General features: G+C 44.2%; 1 protein-coding gene across 9 annotated transcripts in view; it reads right to left on the bottom strand.

Annotated features, from left to right (window-relative positions):
* TFDP2 (transcription factor Dp-2) overlaps positions 1–16000 on the bottom strand; it is a 178997-nt gene that overhangs the window by 149521 nt on the left and 13476 nt on the right. For 2 of the 9 annotated variants that reach the window (XM_045030681.1, XM_045030688.1), the window contains exon 2: positions 5400–5464. The exons of the other annotated variants lie outside the window; for them this stretch is intronic. The gene's annotated coding sequence lies outside the window, so the exon portion shown is untranslated. The remainder of the gene's footprint in view (positions 1–5399; positions 5465–16000) is intronic. 9 annotated transcript variants of the gene reach the window in all.

Raw genomic sequence — 16000 nt, forward strand, 5'->3', positions numbered from 1 at the left:
TCATGTAAGAAGTACCTTATTAGACAAGAGGGAATTTTGTTAGTTAAGTAAGGTAATAGGGCACGTTATTTTATATAACCCATATATAACCCCACCCCATCCATTAATTTTGATCATAGGTGGGTTGCAAAAAGACAACGTAGTTGTGGGTCACCTTAGTGAAAAGTCTGGGAACACTAATCAAGTGCATTGAACTTAACTACTAAAAATTGTGTTTTTCATAACTGAACAAATTATGTAACAGTTAATTTATGTTGGATTTTTGATAGTTGTGCAAATTACGTATTACATAATTTATTGTTGACAAGTCAGCTGCCTTCCTTAGCAATATTGCAAGCACAATACTACTTTGCAAACAAAGGACTTGGTCTGAAATTATGGTGTCGGTAACTGGTAAAATATCACACAAGTGCAAGGGACCAATCGGTACGATCTCTCAAAAAATAGCTTAATAAAAGTGGAATTCCCCCCTCCCCAACATACTGAGTACCAGTAATTTACAATCAAGCAAGTTGAGATAGACATTTGGAGACAGCATCCCACAAACATAAAATAGAGATCTTGTTCTCTGCTCTCTTCAGATTTCAAGTGCAAGAAACTTTGTCAGGTGTTTGAGGAAACAGGAGCAACTTCATAGACAGACTGAACTTTTTAAAGCTTACTGACGCTCTGGTCACCAAATCTGCCACCAAAAGCCCCCAACAATGTACCCTAAAGGAGTATTTACAGTGTAACCTGAAAAACGTTGGAATCATACCAAGTTAGTGCCATCTACAGAAATTCTATTTTCCAAGAGTATTTGAAAATTACGTAAGAGAAAATAAAGAAAAGCTAAAGATTTGTGATAGAATTGGCATTGTCACTTGAGACCACAGATGTAGAAAATCAACATATTGGCTTTTTTCAGCAAACCACAATGTAAACATGAATTGAAATTAAGTGTACTTCTGTTGAATTGTGGGGCATTGGACTCTGAACTTTAGGACTATTAGCCAAGCAACATGGGAAACACTGGATAAATACAAAGTTTGCTTTGACCAGAACACTGCTGTTGTATCAGACAATGCAACATATATGAAAAAGGCCTGGGAGCAGAGCAGAGCATAAAAGTGCATGTGACATATGTTGCTCACCTAAACCTGGTTGGTGACGTGTGACATAAGAACCTTGAAAAAAAGAAATGACATGATTGTTATTGTGAAGCAAGCATTTATAGCCTGCCCTGCATGTAAAGCTTGCTTTTGTATGCACTTGGAAGATGAAGGAAATAGTCCAGTTATAACATACTGGAACAGCAGGTTTAACATTGTGTTTCCACTTAGCTCACAGAAGACTACATTTCCTTTTTCAAAGAAGGGAGCAATCAATGAAGCAGTTTGTGCATTGCAGATGTCATCCATTTGTGCCAGTTACTAGAAGTCCTTAAACAGCTGAGTATCTCGCAGAGGTATGAACTGCCTACCATTTATACCTTGACAAAATATGAAGAACCTGTGATACGTTCACATATGGTGACCAAGTACATGCATGTGAGTGAAGAGCAGTGCCAATGAACATGAGCATGTAGTGGGCAAAGAAGTACTCCTTAATAGTGCTGAAAAAAATGAAACATACATGCAGTGCAACTCTCCTGCCGCATTCACTTAGCCTGCAGCAACATTTTTCAAAGCTTGTCTAGTATGTGACCCAAATCAAACAAAATATCTCATCATACCTGAGAGAGAAGCATCTGAGGCTAATACACTTTAAGATAATAGCGTAGCACTGAATGAATACCATGCTTACATCAAAACTGTCTATGAAATGCAAAGCAACAACTTTTATCAGTTTTGGAGAAACCTGAAATAAGATTGCAAATGCTTGCTGTGATTGCTGTCTCGTGCTTGACTGTGCCAGTAAATAGTGCTGATGCAGAAAGATCATTTTCTGCATACAAAAATGTACTTCAGGATGACCAGTGTTCCACCAAGGTATAAAACATATCTATTTATAACATCTTATGCCAGAATAAACTTAAATATATAACTGTACCATGCACCACATGCATGTCATTTCGTCTAGTTCTATTTTTTTTAAAAGGGTGTCACTTCATTTCACATAATTATTGTTAAGACCAAATTAAAAATAATAAATAATAAAAAGATTCCTTTGTGTTTATAGATGGAAGGGATTTATGTATACTGTATTTAAGGAAGTACAGATATTTGAATTTTCGTACCTGCGACTTTACACATCATTTCCCCTAAACCCATTAATTTTGAGTAAATTTATCATGACTGTTCTGGAATTTTTGATAAAAAATGCCATGACAAATCTGCAGCCCTAGATATGATGGTGACACACTGTATCCCATAATGCTTTATGGGACTATGGCATAACTGGAATATGTGTTGTGCTGCCTGTGCCATGTAACATCTCTCTGTAAAAGTTATGGTCTGCTATATCTATTCATCCTTTTGTACACATATAATTTTGTACTTGAGGTTAAGAATATTGGCTGGATACTTACTTAGAAATCAAGCAAGCTTTGTGAGGCATTTGGTCAGCTTCTTTGGGAAGGAATTTGCAAGATTAAGTACCCGATCAGGAAGCACTTGGGGAACAATGCATCTTGGAATGCTCCAATCCACGTAAAAAGTCTTCCTGGAGACATACAAGATACCATGTGGACAATGGCTTCTGCCTGTAAAGACTGAATCATTCATTGCCATGTGACTTGCGCAGGTGACTCCAGAACTCCAGATTGGAGATGGACTTTGCATAGGAGTGAGAAGGGGGTCTCCACCCACAAGAGAAAGTCTATTTAAACCCCTGGAAGACCGCTCCATTTTGTCTTCAGCTGGCTAAAGAGGGAGCTTCTCCATGCCCCCAGGATACTTGGAAGAAACTGGAACAAAGGGGTGTGAGTGATTGCTGGACCCAGGCTAAAAGGAGATTAGTCTGTAAAAGGGAGCATTCTGGAACTGGTGAGGATCTTATCTGTACTTGGTTTGATTAGACAGATTTGCGCATTTTATTTTATTTTGTTTGGTGACTTACTTTGTTCTGTCTGTTACTACTTGGAACCACTTAAATCCTACTTTCTGTATTTAATAAAATCACTTTTTACTTATTAATTAACTCAGAGTATGTATTAATACCTGGGGGAGCAAACAACTGTGCATCTCTCTCTATCAGTGTTATAGAGGGTGAACAATTTATGAGTTTACCCTGCATAAGCTTTATACAGGATAAAACGGATTTATTTGGGTTTAGACCCCAGTGGGAGTTGGGCATCTGAGTGCTAAAGACAAGCACACTTCTGTTAGCTGCTTTCAGGTAAACCTGCAGTTTTGGGGCAAGTAAGTCAGACCCGGGTCTTTGTTGGAGCAGACGGGAGTGTCTGGCTCAGCAAGACAGGGTGCTGGAGTCCTGAGCTGGCAGGGGAAACAGGAGCAGAGGTAGTCCTGGCACATCAGTTGGCAGCTCCCGGGGGGGTTCTGTGATCCAACCCGTCACAGGTGGATCAAACCTCAGATTGGCTATAATTCTATCCAATCTAAATTTATTGCTGGGATGATTTTAAGAAACCATACAAGTGGAGAGAGATCTCCTAGCTCTGTAAAAAACCTACCCCCCACAAGGGGAGTAGCTACCAGTGCAAGAGTGTGGCTCCCAGTGCTGGTGCACTGTCTACACTGCCACTTTACAGTGCTGAAACTTGCAGCACTCAGGGGGCTGTTTTTCACACCCCTGAGCGAGAAAGTTGCAGCACTGTAAAGTGGCACTGTAGACATGCCTAATCAATTACATTGATCATTGCAGAGAGAGAAGCTAACTGAGGATATGTTATAGACATGGATCAAAACACCACCCCAGGCACTCCGAATTCAAACCAATGTAGGGCAGAAATCTGAAGATAAAAAAGGTAGGCATAATGCTCCATTCTTGATTTTAAAATTGTCATTGATGGAGCCTTGGTAACTTGTTCCAATGATTAATTATTCTCATTGTTCAAAATGTACACCTTATTTCCAGTCTAAATTTGTCTTGCTTCAAATTCCAGCACTGAATCATGTTATATCTTTTTCTGCTAGTTTGAAGAGCCCATTATTAAATAATTGTTCCCCATGTAGATACTTATAGACTGCAGTCAAGTCACCACTTAACGTTCTGTGTTAAGGCAAACAGACTGAATTCTTGGAGTCTCATCATAAGGCGTGTTTTCTAAGGCAGATGAAGTCAGGAGTTTACAGAGGGCAGGTCAGCCCCGAATTATCCCCTTCTGTGTGCTGGGATCTGGGGAGACCTACCCCTCCCTCTACAGGGTTCTGAGCTCTGCGCCTTGTGTTTCTTGGTATCTGGGAGACCTTGCTCTCCTGGGGGAATGTGAAACCTTTTCCCTGCTCCTCCATTTGAGCTGGGATCTTGGGCAGGGGGGGGGGGGGAGAAGGGACCTAATGATGACAAAAAAAACGAACATCTGTAATCCAGAAAATGGATAGCTAATATGCACTCCAACCTTGTGTGTTGTGTGGGGGCTAGCCACTGTGTGTGGAGAAGAGGCTTGGTTTGGAGGAGCAGCAGACTGGCTGGACTGTGGGCATGGCTTGGGAAGTCTGGCTGAAACAGAGGCAGCAGTCCAAGCTCGGGGTGGGTACTGGGAATGTTGGGTCCAGCTCAGGCTACATAACCAAGATAGCATGCAGCCCTCCAGTAAGCTGCTGCCTGTGATATATGTATGCAGCAGCACAGGGCAGGAGACAGCAAAGAACAACTTCTTCCATGTCAATAGCTTCTACAGAGCAAACTAACGGCTTAATAGGATGAGAGGGGGAGCTGGAAATTTTGGTGGGGAGGGGGTACATGTGTCGGGGGTAAAAGGAGACATATACCAGTCTTCTCTCTCACACTTAAAATTACTATAACCACCATGTATTAAAAAACTGTCAAGTTTTGGGTCACAGACCATGGATGAGATTTCTCTCACTGGCCTTGTTAGCAACTGCACATTGCAAACATTTCAAAAGAACAATCGTTAGCCCCATTCTGCTATCACAAAATGTACAGGGGGGAGGAAAGGAGCATTTAGGAACTGCATAGCAACTGTATGGCTTAGTGGAATGAATCCTGGACTGGGACTATTCTTAGCTCTGCCACTGGCTGGGCAAGTCACATCACCTCTCTTTGCCTCAGTTTCACTTCTGTAAAATGGAGATAACAATGTACATTTCTTTGAGATTTACTGATGAAAAGCACTATATAAAAGCTAGGTCTTTTAATTATTACCTACCCACAGTAACATGAACTGCAAACCTAGGTGAGAACAACAACTGCCTCAATGACCATTGACTCCCACCAACACACATTTCTCTTTAAAAAACTAGGAAATTAAATGGCAAAAATATTTCTTAACATACAGTTAAGGTTTCCAAGTGAAATCTCAGACTCTTCCAGAATGTTCAGTTTGGCAAAACGCAGGCTTCTGTAAAGCAGGAAATACAGATTTAGGGTAAATGTCCATACAACCTTAACCTCTTTGAGCAATTCCCCAGAACATCTATACCACACATACTTCACACACTGCCTTTTCACTGTAATGGCCAGGCATTACTTGCACTTGCTCTATGCTCAGACACTGAGTCTACACCCCCAACCGAATACCACACTCATACAATTTAACTACTTTATACTGTTTTACAACCCCATGACACCTCCACACAGGATATCACCTGAACCTATACTTTTCCCCTACCCATCACTAAATCCACAGACTGCTCTCATATCCCACCTCATTACTGACAATATTCATGGGAAGAAGATCCCAGTGCCTTGGTACTAACACTATCTACACAATTCTGTATTGAAATGATGCAGACTGGACCCTCAAGGTACACGTGCACATCTTTGCTTTGATAACACACATCAAGGGAGACAGGGACGCACTCAGACTCAGATTTCCTCATATCATAATCACCACAGTTCTAGGACATTCTTCAGGCAAATCCCAGATCACCTCTTATCACAATCACAGCTCTCCCAAGCTGCCCCAGTTTATTCCTCCACCATTCAATACAGCTACACCTAACTCAGTGAATGCAGCTGAGAGCATGCACATAATTCCCAAAGGCTATTGCCAGCTCCAGGGGGGGGGCACAGTTAAGGTTGTATGGGCATTTACCTTAACTCTATACTTCCTCGTTTTTAGACGTTTGAATTTTGCTGAATTCAATATTCTTAAAGGGCACAAGCTATCACCAGGCAACCTTAACTCTGTATTAATTGAGTTTTTTTGGCCATTTAAAAAACACATTAATTCCAACAGTTTAACAAACATTCCCTTGTAGTATTTGCAACACAAATGCTTCAGCCATGTGCTAGTGCACCAAATCCAGGAATTGAAAGCAACAAAAATAAACTAGTTTATTTTTACTGCTCAAGTTGAGAGAAAAGCAATGAGTAATCAGTATAAATGATGAAAAATAAACCTAGATTTTAAAAAAAAAAAGTTACCTGGCTTAAAAATATAAGGTATCAGTTGTAACTCAGGAAAAGGAATATGTATATACATAGATTTATTGTTTAAGTGCTTCAATTTAAAGTAAGGGAAATCTCAGACTTGATTTGATATTGGGAGTCATTTAATATCAGTAATGACTCCAACTTAGATTTCCTGCCAAAATAGCACCACAACCACTGGTGCTCTAATAGACAATTAACTTTGTAAATAAAAGGAAAACAGCCTTTGCGGTGATGTAACAGAACACAAACAGCATTTAATATGATCAGTTTAGCACAAAATTTTTGAAACCACAAATTTTTGTTGATCGGTGATAGTCCCTAACAATTCAGAACGCTGGCATATTAAATTTTAAATCACAGCTCAAATTATGAGAAGATTTAGAAACGAACATGGCAAAAACATTACTAAGTTCACTTCATAACTAAATATGATGGGTAAACAAGTGGGTCTACTAAACTAAGAACTAATGCGGACATCTTTCTACATTTTATTCCTATATGTCTGGAGTCTGTACAAAACTCAAATTTAAAATTCAATAATTTCTTCATCAGGGATAAATTTCAACCCAAGTGCAAAGGATTGATCCAAAGTCCTCTGAACCATGAACTTGTATTAGATATATGCTGTTGTTTTGGGGGGAGAAGGGGATGGCTGCATACATAAAAACAAAACCACCATGTCAGAGCACCTCTATAAACTCAGCACACTGCAGAGTAGGGGCTCTGCAAAGGCCTCATAGGACAATAAAGAGAAGATCATTAGTGACCGTGTGAAGGTGGAAGAGACAGTTACCTTTTCCGTAACTGGTGTTCTTCGAGATGTGTTGCTCATGTCCATTCTACAATAGATGTAGCATGCTCACTACATGCACTGGTGCTGGAATGTTTTCCCCTAGCAGAAAAAGTAGGGGAGCACCCCTAGCGACCCCTGAAGTGGCACCACCATGGCATGGTATAAGAGGCACTGCATGCTTCCCCCCCTCCCCCCGCCCCGCCCCAGTTCTTCTTGAGAAAGCTCCAACAGTGAGGAAGTAGGGCGGGATGTGGACTGGACATGAGCAACACATCTCAAAGAACAGCAGTTACGGAAAAGGTAACTGTCCTTTCTTCAAGTGATTGTTCATGTGCATTCCAAAATAGGTGATTCCTAAGCTATATCTGATGGAGGTGGGTAGGAGTTCACAGATACTTGGGACAAAGCACTGCCCTGCTGAACCCAGCGTCCTCCCTGGTCTGGGAGACGATCACATAGTGCGAGGTGAACGTGTGGACCTAGGACCAAGTAGCAACCCTACAAATGTTCTGAATAGGGATGTGACCCAGAAAGGCGGCCAACAAGGCTTGCGCCCTTGTCGAGTGTGCTCTCACAACTGGTGGCGGGGGAACAACATAACAAGTATGGATACATGAAGTGATCCAGCTGGAGAGCTGCTAAGTGGAGATCAGCCGACCCTTCATGCGTTCAGCCATGGCAATGAACAGCTGTGAAGACTTCCTGAACGGTTTTGTTCAATCCAGGGCCTGCTGAGGTTTGAACTTGGTCCTGGCCGGGGCTGGGACATAGAGACCAAGAGTCTTTAAGGTCACGTGAGAGTTCTTGAGACCGTGTAAATTTCACATCTGTTTGCTCCGCGAACAGGGCCTTGCCACTGAAGGGGAGGTCCTGCAAGGAGCTGCCTCGCTGGACAACCTGGACAAGAGGAGCCACGATGCCCTCTGCATGGACACCACAAAGGCCGTAGATCTTGCTCCATGTCCGCTGCGTCCGAGGCTTCCTGAAGGACTGCTCTGGCAGCAGCGGTGCCCTTCTCTACCAGGACCTTATACTCCTTCCTATCATGCTCCAGGAGGGAGCCCGTAAACTTTGGCATTGAGCCCCACAAGTTAAAATCATATCTGCCCAGCAGGGCTTGGTGGTTTGCCACCCTCAGCTAGAAGCTGGAAAAAGAATAAAGCTTTCTCCCAAACAAGTCCAGTCTCCTTGAGTCCTTATTCTTAAGGGTGGGAGCGGGCTGGCCTTGACGTTCCTTGTGGTTGACCGCCTCGACCACCAGAGAGTTGGGGGCAGGGTGGGCATAGAGATATCTGTGCCCCTTGGCGGGCACAAAATACTTCCGCTCTGTCCTCTTAGAAACGGGAGCAAGGAAGACAGGATCTGCCACAGGGCAGTGGAGATTTTTGCCACCCCTTCATGGAGAGGGAGGGCCACTCTGGCTGGTGCTGTGGCTGAAAGGACATCAAAGAAGGAGTCCGAAAGCTCCTCCACCTCTTCAGCCTGTAAATTGAGGCTTGAGGCCACCCTTTTCAGGAGCTCTTGGTGGGCTTGTGTGTCCTCCTGGGGAAAAGGAGGCCATCATGGCACCTCCTCTTCATCAGGGGAGGATGAGGATGGAGGTGTGGTGCTCTGTGTTCCCACCAGCGCCGCAGTTCACAGCACTTGGTCCCTTTCTGAGCACGGGGCTGGGGAAGAGCACTCTGCTGACCCCCCCCTGGGGGGTTGAGAGAGGGAGGCTGGCAGTCTGTCCGAGGCCCCAGCGGGCCACCACCAGGGGCTGCATCAGGGCCCATTGGTACCAGGGCACTGGCGAGAGAGCCTGGTGCCACTGCATTTTCTGTGGCACCATCAGGGCGGGCTGCCCCACTGGAGTCATCTGATCCGCTGACTGCCAGCTCCGAGGAGAGGTTGGGCTGGTGTATGAACAACCGCTATCCCGGGATGGGGACGAGTAGTGTTATCGTGAGCAGTGCTGGGATCGAGACCTCGAGTCTGGTGTAGAGGAGCAGGAGTACCATCTGTAACGGCTGCTCCACGAACGGCTCTGTTGGGCGGATCTGTGACAGCTGGTTGCCGGCGATCTACGCCTGGGGCTGTGGGAGCAGTGCCGTGCCGGGGACCTCGACCGGTGTGAAGAGCGTGAGCAACATTGACGTCAGTACTGCGAGGGGCTAGGGTGGCTTTCCTAAGCCAGCGACCTCTGGTGCAGTCGGTACCAGTCCCGGCGGGGCATGCTCTGACCTCGAGGCCTGCACTCCCTTGATATGGAGCAGTGCCTCGATTCCCTGCTGCTCGGCATCCAGCCAAACAATCGGGTGGGGGTCGATAAAGACTGGTGTGAGCTGTGTGGTCACTCTGCAGAGAGCGGTGCTGGGAACCTTCCCTCAACCGCGAGTGGTACCACCCAGGTGGCGACTGTGGCAGTCCAAGCGCTAGCTCACCTCTGGACCGGGGAGCCGCTGGGGTCGGTGTAGCCGGTACCGGGAAAGACATTATGTCTCGAGCCGCCTGCAGGGCCTCCGGCATGGAGGACACCCGTATGTGGCCACTGGCATCCGGGGAGGTCAGCTCGGAGTGGGCTGGGCTACTCCGCTCTACTTGAGTCGGAGGACACGAGGCAGAGGGGGATTGAGAGCTGCTCAACGCGGGTCTAGTCTTGCCCCCAGCCTGCCCTGGTGCCTTGATGGAGAAGATCGCTTCATCTTCTTAGAGTGTCCCATGGATGGGGAGCGGTGCCAGCTGGTGGAAGGCACTGCTGGGTCACCGATGCTACGGTGCTGACTCCGGAGTGGCATAGCGGTGTCAGGGTCAGGGCTGACTCCATCAATATGGCTCGGAGCCGTATATCCCACTCCTTCTTAGTCTGGGGCTTACATGATCTGCAAATTTTGCAGCGGTGGCTGACGTGGGTATCCCCAAGAGTGTAAGCAGCTAGTGTGCAGGTCACTTATGGGCATAGGCCATTTACAAGTGTTGCAAGACTTAAAGCCCGGGACATGCCCTGACCCAGGCATAGTTCTTCTACTCTATCTATATAATAAAATTATTTATTTATTTATTAAACTACATGTACTATCTACCTACAAACTAAATGCCAGTCTAAACAGGGAAAGATACAGTGGAGAGCTGGAGCACAGCAGTTACGAAGCACCTTCACTGGCAACAAGAAGGAACTGAGGGTGGTGGGAGCGCGCAGCACCCCTTATACCGCGCCATGGTGGCACCACTCCAGGGGGTGCTGGGTGCTCCCCTATAGGTACTGCTATGGGGAAAACTTCCGGCACCGGTGCATGTGGCGAACACACATACCTATTGTGGAATACACATGAGCAATCACTCGAAGAACTACTGGATCTGTGACTGTGCAGGTACAATGATTCCAAATGACTCCTGCATAAACTATGGAGAGGCTGTAGCCATGAGGCTACAACCACAGTAATGGAGACACTATACTGTATTCCTACATCATGTGTTAAAATTTGGGATGGAGGTGCCCATTCTCTTCCTAACCCCTGCTTCAGCCCCACCATTGACGTCTTACTCCCGCTATTCCAAGTACGAAGTCTTGGATCCTATGCAAGGGGGATGGATGGATGTGCTTTCACCTCAAGTGAAATACTTCTGTATTGATGGGCAACTTGATTTCTGTGAAATTCGAAAGTCTTTCTGATCTGATATACAGATAACTAGAAAGAGATGCAATTGCCAAGCATATTTAGTCTGCTTAGAGGAGTGGTTCCCAAACTTTTGTACTGGTGACCCCTTTCACATAGCAAGCCTCTGAGTGTGACTCCTCTTAAAAATTAAAAACACTTGTTTATATATTTAACACTATTATAAATCTTGGGGGCAAAGCGGGGTTTGGGGTGGAGGCTGACAGCTTGCGACCTTCATGTAATAACCTCACGACTCCCTGAGGGGTCACGACTCCCATTTGAGAACCCCTGGCTTAGAGATAATTTTGTTAGTGAAATGAATTACTGATAATTCTTCAAAGATTAAATTGTGTCAAGTTTAGTGATCCAGGAGATTTTATCCAAAAAACTCTACTACAGTCTTGTCACCAACCTCTATGAAAATAAAAATAGTTGGTTTTCTTCCAGCTTTATGAACACATTCTGTCAAGCTCAAGAAGCCAAACTTTGTGATCTCACCATCTGCCATGACCTCTTGTCAGTTTCAGACAAAAGAACCCATGCAGATGGTCTCAAAATGTAGATTCTTTCCTATTCCCAGTTACTACTTGACAGCTTGCATCAAACAAATAGCAAAATGTAAAACTTGACTTTGTTCTCCCACTAGTTTCTGATGAAATTATACAAAGATGGATTTAGGGGCCCAGTTCTATGCCACAGAAAATGTGCCTCACAGATTTAGGACCTTTCTCCAGAATGTAAAGCTTTTATTTCGAAAAAGCAACCACCACAATTTTTGTTCACCTTTTGGTTACACATGCTTTAACAAGAGAGCAGTGTGGCAAATTAAGTTGACAGCTGAACAATACTAATACTAAGCAATAGGAATAGGAATACCAGAGCAACAACAAAGTCCAGTTATGATCACAAACGCTGAACACATTCAAAATCCAGCTTGATTACTAATTTAGTTAAAAGATAGCTAAGTGCAATTCTGATTTATCCAGTGAGATAAATAAAAAAAAACCCACAACCTAACCCAATTTTCTCTGCAGTTTAAAAAGTCTAATCTATTCTAAAATTTCATTTATAGTACAGCTTTGATATACAATTCATTTATTGGAAACAGACAACACAAGTTACAGAATGTGTTTTTCTGCAGAACAATATTTAGTTCTCCAGAAATTGATTTGCCCTTAAAATTAATTGTTCTAAAAAGACTAATTTTTAGACAACAGCATAATAAGCTTCAGGTAAACAAGTATATTAAACAAACACCTCCAGAAACTAAAGAGAGCCTCTTACACTGGAAAACAGACTATTTATTTCATTTCTATGTCCATGTTTAAGCAAACTTGAGTTTTAACTTCTTTCTCTCCCAATTTTTTTTTGATTGGCACTTCGAGACACCTTACCTCCAAAAGGAATGAGCACCAACAGATGAATCCGCCTGTGCTCCTAAATACCACCCATCACGTACCACATACCGCAAGTCTTCCAACGGTCAGTGCTGTTATGCCAGTATTATACTAATCATCACACAAGACAACAAAATAATGCAACTGGGCCCTCTACGTTGTTGGATTGCTTTTTTAGAATTTAAGCCATCACTTTTACAGTATTTCAGTAGATGATATTTGGACATGATCATGTGGGTACACTAAACATTTATTTTTTTTTTAAATCACAGAAAAAAAATCCATTCCTAAGAATCTATTTAAGTGTTGCAGTTAGTAGATCTTGTTTACTGCAATGTAAAAATTTTACGCTCCATATGCCACTCTTCCTTTCTGAAGACATTGTTGAGCTGCTCCTAGTTATATGAAAAATTGACCAATACAGTGCATGTATTCATTTTGAAAGATACAACTTATTCTATGTACACCTATCTCTAGAATTAACGTTAGGGTTCAGCCCAGTGTAGAATAAGATTAGGTTTCATAAGGTTGCAGGGTAACAGAAAGGTTCCTTGATTAATCAGTACAAGATCAGTTTTAAAGCTACTAATTTATGCATAGTGCTAAATGGATTAGACCACCTGTTGCACATATGCTGCTAAACTCTTCTTAATGTTGAAGTGTTCGCCAGAATTTTTTCTTCCATAGGAATAAGTGTATTGCCACCTTGTTTCTACAAATTTTACAAATATATTTTAGTAACCAATTCCTATTAGAAGTTATTCTCAGATTTTGTAAAAACAAAGCCTCTGTTGAAAATATTACTGATCAGTAATCAAATTATACAGTTTAAAAATGAAGATTTGGTACTACAGAAACAAATTCAAATTTGTTAGCAAACAAAAATATAAGTGGGAACTTCTTACTTCGGAATTTCTATTAATTACTCTGTGATCCTCTTATGTGATACAACAAATTAAGTTATTACCCATGTATTTGATAATAGGTTCTATTAAAGATCATTTGGACAGATTCTGAATGTATTGTTTGTGCATATTTTACATATATGTTACTTTGTTTCTGTTCTATTATTTATATAATGTTCCAGATGTACAAGATATTTCTATATGATGTCCAGCTTGTTACCTTTCTTTAATAAAGCTCCTTAAATAAATCATAAAAAGTTTTAAAATGTGTTTAATAAATAAGATAGCCATCTATGTTGGTTTTGTTTCATATTCTGACTATCACAGAGGCCAATATCTATTTTAAAATAAAAATGGAACAAATGAGTGTACATGACTCAAACTAAACTTCAGTGTGAAATCATTTCACCAGATGGCTGGATATGAGGGACTGCAGGTACTAGGATCTTTCTCTCCTTTTCCCACCCAGTAATTCCACTAATGAATATAACTCCACTATCCCTTGTCCCAGGCCAATCTTAGGCCTGGTATACACCACGGGGTTAAGTCGAATTTAGCCGCATTAGGTCAATTTAAAAACGAATGCATCCACACAACCAACACCGTTCCATCGACCTAAAGGGCTCTTAAAATCGACTTCGGTACTCCTCCCCAGCGAGGGGAGTTGCACTAAAATAGACTTTGCTGGGTTGAATCTGGGGGTAATGCGGATGCAAATCAACGGTATTGGCCTCCGGGAGCTATCCCAGAGTGCTCCATTGTGACCACTCTGGACAGCACTTTGAACTCCAATGCACTAGCCAGCTACACAGGAAAAGCCCTGGGAACTTTTGAATTTCATTTCCTGTTTGGTATGCGTGGCGAACTCAGCAGCACAGGTGACCATGCAGTCCCCCCAGGATCATAGAAAAGACGGTTACTCACCTTTGTAACTGTTGTTCTTTGAGATGTGTTGCTCATATCCATTCCAATTAGGTGTGCGCGCACCGCGTGCACGTTCGTCGGAACATTTTTACCCTAGCAACACTCGGTGGGTCGGCTGGGTCGCCCCCTGGAGTGGCGCCGTAATGGCACCGGATATATACCCCTGCCGACACAACGGCCCTTCAGTTCCTTCTTTCCGGCTACTCCGACAGAGAGGAAGGAGGGCAGGTTTGGAATGGATATGAGCAACATATCTCGAAGAACAACAGTTACAAAGGTGAGTAACCGTCTTTTCTTCTTCGAGTGCTTGCTCATATAGATTCCAATTAGGTGATTCCCAAGCCTTACCTAGGCAGTGGGGTCGGAGTGAGATGCTGCAGAATGCAAAACTGCTGAGCCAAAGGCTGCATCATCTCTGGACTGTTGGACCACTGCATAATGTGAGGCAAAGGTGTGGACCGAGGACCAGGTAGCTGTGCGACATACCTCCTGGATGGGTACATGAGCCAGGAAGGCAGCAGCAGAAGCCTGAGCCCTGGTGGAATGTGCAGTGAGGTGGCTCGATGGAATATGGGCCAAGTCATAGCAGGTACAGCTGCACGACGACACCCAAGATGAAATCCTCTGGGAGGAGACAGGTAGGCCCTTCATTCGGTCTGCCACTGCGACGAAGAGTTGGGGCGTTTTACGAAAGGGCTTTGTCCGCTCAATATAAAATGTGAGCGCCCTATGGACGTCTAGGGAGTGCAATTGTTGCTCCCGTCCCAAAGAGTGTGGCTTCGGAAAGAAGACTGGAAGGAAGATATCCTGGTTGATATGAAAGGCCGATACCACCTTAGGGAGGAAGGCTGGATGTGGTCGCAACTGCACCTTGTCCTTGTGAAACACAGTATACGGTGGGTCCACCGTGAGAGCCCGAAGCTCGGAGACTCGTCTGGCCGATGTAATGGCTATGAGGAAAGCTGTCTTCCAGGACAGGTATAACAGTGAGCAGGTTACCAGTGGCTTGAATGGGGCTGACATAAGCCTGGTTAGAACCAGGTTGAGGTCCCAGGTTGGGGCGGGGCGGCGAACTTGGGGGCATAAGCGCTCCAAGCCCTTGAGGAACTTAGAAACCATAGGATGCGAGAATACGGAGCGGCCACTCTCCCCTGGGTGGAAGGTAGAGATGGCTGCCAAGTGCACCCTCAATGAAGATACCGCCAGGCCCTGCTGTTTGAGAGACCAGAGGTAGTCCAAGATGGAACAGATCAGGACCTCGGTGGAAGTAACATTGTGCGTTTTGCACCAGTAGGAGAAACGCTTCCACTTGGCCAGATATGTTAACCGAGTGGAAGGTTTCCTACTACCCAGGAGTACTTGTTGTACCAAGGCAGAGCAACGTAACTCGGATAAGTTTAACCACGCAGCAGCCATGCTGTGAGGTGCAGGGATTGCAGGTCTGGGTGGTGAAGTCTGCCGTGATCCTGCGTTATAAGGTCTGGGTGAAGAGGCAGGGGAATCGGTTTGGCTATCAACAGGTCGAGCAACACGGTGCACCAGTGCTGTCTGGGCCACGCTGGAGCGATCATGATCAGGTGCGCTCTGTCCCTGCGGAGTTTTAGCAGGACCCTGTGAACCAGTGGGAATGGTGAAAAGGCGTACAGCAGTTGGCTCGTCCTCAGCATCAGAAATGCGTCTGAGATCGAGCCCGGGGAGAGGCCTTGGAATGAGCAGAACGTCTGGCATTTCCTGTTCTCGCGAGAAGCGAAGAGATCTATGTGAGGAAAGCCCCGCCTCTGGAAAACAGAATGGATAACGTCCGGACGAATCGACCACTTGTGAGACAGGAAGGATCTGCTG

Source organism: Mauremys mutica, chromosome 9, assembly GCF_020497125.1.
Source record: "Mauremys mutica isolate MM-2020 ecotype Southern chromosome 9, ASM2049712v1, whole genome shotgun sequence".
Classification (NCBI taxonomy): domain Eukaryota; kingdom Metazoa; phylum Chordata; order Testudines; family Geoemydidae; genus Mauremys; species Mauremys mutica.